Source organism: Microtus ochrogaster, chromosome 19 (assembly GCF_000317375.1).
Source record: "Microtus ochrogaster isolate Prairie Vole_2 chromosome 19, MicOch1.0, whole genome shotgun sequence".
Lineage (NCBI taxonomy): Eukaryota > Metazoa > Chordata > Mammalia > Rodentia > Cricetidae > Microtus > Microtus ochrogaster.
Genome location: NC_022021.1, coordinates 6,273,249 through 6,279,762, shown reverse-complemented (window position 1 = coordinate 6,279,762; position 6,514 = coordinate 6,273,249).

Here is a 6,514-nt window from a genome sequence, read left to right as displayed (position 1 = left end):
CTGAATCTAATAGCCTTTGTTTAGCTTTTCTCCTGACCATTATTCATAACAACTTGTAACCAACATTCTAAACAAAGGAAAATATCCATAGTCCATTTTGGGGGGAATGTGGATGTAGTTTTCTAGACTACTTCCTGCTGATTGGGGGCACTGAAAATCTTATGGGGACCTAACGAAAATTTAGAATTATGATCAAGTTATGACTGGAGTATCCTGTGAGGCTTGATTATCTCAGGCAGCAGCCTTGAATCTGTTCTGGCTGCAAAACTCAGACATCTGAGCCATCACTCCTATTGGAGATTTCTCAGGGGGACTTCCTTGATCAAACTTGATTTTTCTTAATCTGGAAAGAATCCACAGCCTCTCATTTCCTGTGGAAACAAAAGCAAAACCTCTTCTCTAAAGTAACATACCTTTTGACTTCAATTTTAAAGTCAAGGTATTTTCGAAATACCTATTTTGGATTAATTTGGCAACATTGATAAACAAATGTCTTTTTAGCAGCTGTTGCTACTTCCTCAGCATTCAAACAATTCAAAGATAACATAATAACACACAATATCTGGATTCTCTGTGTGTTTTTCATCTTTATGTGGCTTTATTTTAAACTCTATTTTTTTTTACTTTTAATTTTTGACTTTTTGATATAGGGTTTCTCTATGTATCTTTGTCCTAGAAATCTGTCTGTAGACCAGGCTGTCCTTGAAATCACAGACATCTGTCTGCCTCTGCCTTCCAAGTGTTGGGTTTAAAGGTGTGTGCCATCACACCTTTAACAACTACTCGTTCTTTTTCTTTTTTATTTAAGTACTTTATCCTTCTTTTTTCTTTTTTCCTTCTTTTTTTTCTTTCCTAAGCCTGCACATATTTTTAAACACACTGTAAATTGTTTTGAAGCTTTTTTGTCTGACACTATCTTTACTGTATCTCTCTTTTTATGACCACATGAGCCTTTAATTGGTTAAGTGGTATGTCTAGGATTAAAGCCATGGCTTTGATGGCTGGATCCAGCCCATTCCTTAGTTCTATAAGATTCTGGTCTCATGTCAGAGGTACTGGCAGGAGCCATTTTTTTTTTTTGCCACACTCTATGGTTTTTTAAGGTCCCTGCCACCACCAAAAAGTATATGATCAGCTCTCATCAACACCATTTAAGTGTTTTGTGCCAGGACCTCTTAAAAGAGCTGCAAGGTTTTGCAGCTAACGCTGAGTCAGGAAGCCTCTCTTAAATGAGAGCAAGCAGAGCCCACCCGAGAAAGTGCTGCTATAAAGAAGCCATGCTTAACTTTATTTTTTTTCTATCTAGAATAACTTCCCAAGCTCTCTCAGGCTTTTTAGTGGATTTGGTCAGCCCATGGGGACCAGTTCACACTTTTTGGGATTGGTCTGCCAGCCTCGTGGCACGTTGGGCACTGTCTCTCCCATCCACAGCTTTTGCTGGCCCTCAGACACAGCAGGCTGCTGCTCAGCATTCTCCAGCTAGCTACCCACATACCAGCCCACACACTGCTGCCTGTGATCCCCACGGCACACACATTCCACAACTTGCACTGATGGAAAACTTTGGGTTTTCTCTCTATCCTAGGCCCCAACTCTCTGAATCATTTGATTGCCTTAATAACTGTTCTTAATTTGTTATACACAGCATATTTTTTTCAGTACTTAAGTAAGCAGCATGTGCTGCTGCTAGCATCTCTTGGCCACGTGGCTGCAACTGTGACATCTGCTGACCGATAATGATCATGACACATACTTCAATTCATTGCAATTACTATAGGACAGGTAAGAGCTGAAAAACTACAAAAAATTGACTGATAACATCCAGGATTCAATAATTATTTTGCTTATATCATGGAAGGTATTGTGCAAGATTTATGCTATTTTCCTTCCTATTATTTGATTCTAGGAATTAGCTTTGTTTTCAATATTGTCTCATTTTTTTTAAAAAAAAGTGATTTAATACTACAGGGAGGAAATTATCTGAAAGAATTTGTGCTGTAGCCAGGCGGTGGTGGTACACACCTTTAATCCCAGCACTCAGGAGGCAGAGGCAGGTGGATCTCTGTGACTTCAAGACCAGCCTGGTCTACAAGAGCTAGTTCCAGGACAGGCTCCAAAACCACAGAGAAACCCTGTCTCAAAAAACAAAATAAATAAATAAATTAAAATAAAAGAATTTGTGCTATTGAATCTAATTGTTGGAATCTGTTGAAAAGTTATGATATATCCAAGGATGAGACATTATCTTTACTGGACAAGTTGGAATCCTCAGTGAAGACATTAGAACAGAATACTGGATAGGAGATTCAGACTTTTTAAAAGGCAGTAGTAAAAAGATTTGAAAAGATTGAGTAAATATTGAAATTGATGAGCAGGGAAAGAAGGTACAAGAACAGAATTTAGTCCCATCAGTACATGCCAGACCCTGGAATGACTTACACAGAGTTTCAACTGCATATCTGGTAATTTCCTCAGAAAAACCATCTGGCACAAAATACCCTAAGTAGTCAAAGAATATGCATGGGAATCGATACATATGAGCAATCTAAAAGAAATAAAAGAAGCAATAGTTTCTTATGGACTAAATTCACCACTTGTCATGGAAATGGAGAAAACATGGTCTTCAAGCACTAAGGCTACCCCACATGATTGGCTTCAGTTAATCTCAGCAGTCCTAGAAGATGGACCTCAGCTGCTTTTCAAGTGTTATTTGAGAGAAGAGGCAAAAATTTTAGAACAACAGGGGAAAGCAAAAGAATTTGGACTTTCCAAGATCCTGATCCTCAGGAACAGGCTTGCTACAACCAATGCACCTTGTCACTATGTAGCACAGCAGCTTTCAATGCATGGGACAGGATACAGGAACTAGGAAAAAGGACTGAGTCATATATTAGGGTTAAACAGGGACAGAGAGAACCCTTTACTGACTTCTTACAAAGATTGACTAAGGCTAAACAATTAGGAGTGACAGACTCTGGAGCTAGACGTGCACTAATTGAATCCTTGTCTTTTGAAAATGCCAACTTAGAATGTAAGAAGATGCTTGGGTCTGTAAAGGTCAGATCAGCACCCATAGATGAATGCATCTTGCATACAATGAATGCTGAAACATTTGAGTATGTACTGAAGCTTGGGTAAGAGAAGCAATTTCCAATGGTATAAGGAGACACCAAAATACTAAATATTTTAATTGTGGAAGAATAGGACAACTAAGAAGGGACTGTAGACAGGGAATTCCTAGGAATAATGTCTCCTATAGGAACAGCAAGAATAGGAGGACTCAGCCTTCTGGTATATGTAGGAGGTGTGGCAAAGGCCGACATTGGACTAACAAATGTAGGTCAGTAAGAGACAAACAAGGCAACTCGATACTACTGGAAAACTCCTTGGGGGGCCTCTCACAGGCCCCAATGTCCAACAAAGTCCATCCATTCCCAGAAACTGTGGAGAACATGTCTCACCAGGAAAATTAAACAATCCAGTACCTACTGTAAAAAAAACTATACTGTTCTGGATGATGGAATCAATCTGGAGGAAGAGTAAAAAACTCCAGTAGGAAAGAGAAAATGTATATTTTGGCAGACTTCTATAAATAATCAAAGACCAAAACTAAGAGTGGCTATAAATGATATTGCAATTGAGAGATTACTAGACACAGGTGCAGATGTGACTATCATTACTCCAGAGTCTTGTCATCCAGATTGGTCTCTTCAAGAGGCAGATATTCAATACCAAGGAATTGGAACCCTATCTCAAGTAAAACAAAGAACAAGGTGGGTTGAATGCATAGGGCTAGAAGGACAGAAAGGAAGGCTGATGCCATATGTAGCTAAGATTGCAGCAAATTTATAAGGTTGTGACCTATTTGCAGCAATGAAATACCCAGGTAAACATTAGTGCAGTCCCCAAAACTCATGTTTCTAGGAAGGATATTATAAAAATAGGTCACCAGCCATTCAGGCTGTACAAGAACATCAAGAAACTAGCAAACTTTCAGAGGTACTAACAGCCTTGCTTTTAAAATGGTAAACTGAGAAATTCGTATGGGTTAAACAATGGCCTTTAAAATAAAACAAATTGCAAGCTTTAGAACACCTGATACAGGAGTGATTAGATGCAGACCATATTGAAGAATCAACCAGCCCTTGGAATTCTCCTGTATTTGTTGTTAAAAAGAAATCTGGAAAATGGAGAATGGTGACAGATCTAAGAGTTGTCAGCAAGGTTATCCAACCTATGGGCCCTCTACAGTCTGGAATTCCTCTGCCTTCTCTATTACCAAAAGGATGGCCTCTTATAGTTATTGATTTAAAGGGTTGTTCTTCAATATACATTTACAAGGGAAGGATCTAGAAAAATTTGCTTTCATAGTGCCTACTTATAATAATTCTCAGCCTACTAGGCGATACTAATGGACTATCCTCCCATAGGGAATGCTCAATAGTTCCACCCTGTGCCAATACTTTGTAAATCAGCCATTGGAAATAATACACAAGCAATTTCCTAAGTCTATAATCTACTATTATATGGATGACATTTTGTCATCTGACTCAAATACCGATACTTTACAAAGAATGTTTGAAGAAGTAAAAAAGTTTTGCCTAAATGGGGATTGCAAATGGCTCCTGAAAAAAAATACAAAGAGGATATTCTGTCAATTACATAGGTTGCAAAATAGGTTTACAGAAAATTAGAACACAAAAGGCACAAATTAGAAGAGACTGATTGTGGACTCTTAATGACTTTCAAAGATTATTAGGAAATATTTCCAGTCTGTGAAATGGCTGTTGGAATAACACCTGACCAAACACCACTGCCATCAAGGAGTAACACAAAGGATACTCAAAGGAATCAGATCTGGCAGATGGATGTGTTCCACTTTACAGAATTTGGAAATTTAAAATATGTACACCACACCATTGAAACTTATTCAGGTTCTCAATGGGCAACTGCCTTGCACTCAGAAAAGGCTGATTCAGTTCTCACACATTTATTAGAAGTTATGGCCATCATGATCATATCTACACAAATAAAGACAGACAATGGTCCAGCATATGTGTCTAAGAAAATGAGATAGTTTTTGCATTATAATAAAAAGCATATTACAGGTGTACCAAACAATTCTAGAGATCAGGCAGTTACGGAAAGATCAAATCGAACTATAAAGGATATGTTAAACAAACAGACAGGGATAGAAAATACCCCCAGAAATAGAATGTATAATGCTTTATTAACCTTGAATTCTCTTAATGCTAATTAGAAAGAAACAACAACAGCAAAGAGACATTGGATAATAGAAAAAAACTCTGAATTAAATCAGCCAGTATATTTCAAGGATGTGCTGACCTCACAATGGAAACCAGGAGATGTGCTACATTGGGGAAGGGGTTTTGCTCATGTTTCCACAGGAGAAGAAAAGCTATGGATACAATAAAAATTGATAAAGGTTTGATTTGAAAAAAAGAAACCTCTTAAAAAAGAGAAATGATGGCTCATCCACCGAAGTGACAATCATACAGGTGGTAAGAAAACCTCAAAAGGGTTGGGGCAGGGTTCTGTTCTTGTCCTTTCAGGAAAATATTCATCTTCAAAGATTGGAGAGACTTTGGACATCTAGATTCCTAAAGATAAAAAGATAGTTATCCAAAAAGAATCAACAAGCAAAGAGAAATCTGCCTTATGATGCTGTATTATCTGCATGATAAAATTTGATTATTTGGACACATATGCATCTCTACTTCATAAGAGCTGACTTTGGAGTTTGGACAGTGTCTATCCTTCTCCAAATCCAAGCATGTTGTTAAAAGAGAAATTCAGAATTTCTGTCTCATGTCAGGGACCATCTGGTATGGGACAGGAAGAAGATAGAATTTAATGAAATATTTTACTTTTCTCCATGCCCATTTTGTTTATATTGTATCTTTCACTGAATATTTGTCTATATGAATAATGCTTGAGTTTTCCACAATGAACAGTAGATTTTACTGCAGTAATCGTTGAAGCTTCCAGGAAGAAGATGGGCCCCCATAGCAATGACTCCACCTAGTTGATATGATGTCATAATGCTGATAGCACTACTATGAGACCAGTTTTGGAGTACCAGCTGTGAAAATGGTGTACCTTCTTACAACATTCTGTCCAGAACTCCAAATAAGAACTTCAAAACAGACAAACAAACTAACAAAAAGATCCTATTGACCACTCAGAGACCATTTGTAATTATACAAAACAGCAGTCTTGAAATTTAGCCATCATTTTATTTTTACAGGATCCCATAGAAAAAACATCACCCCCATGACAGCAGGAAGCAATTCTAGAAGGTGACATCCCCTCTCCTAAAAAAGTTTGTCCTCACAGTTAGGGATATCGTTTAGGGTGGATTATTATTCACATAGGCTGGAGGTTAGGGTAAAAATTACGAGAAAAGCCGGGCAGTGGTGGCGCACGCCTGTAATCCCAGCACTCGGGAGGCAGAGGCAGGCGGATCTCTGTGAGTTCGAGGCCAGCCTGATCT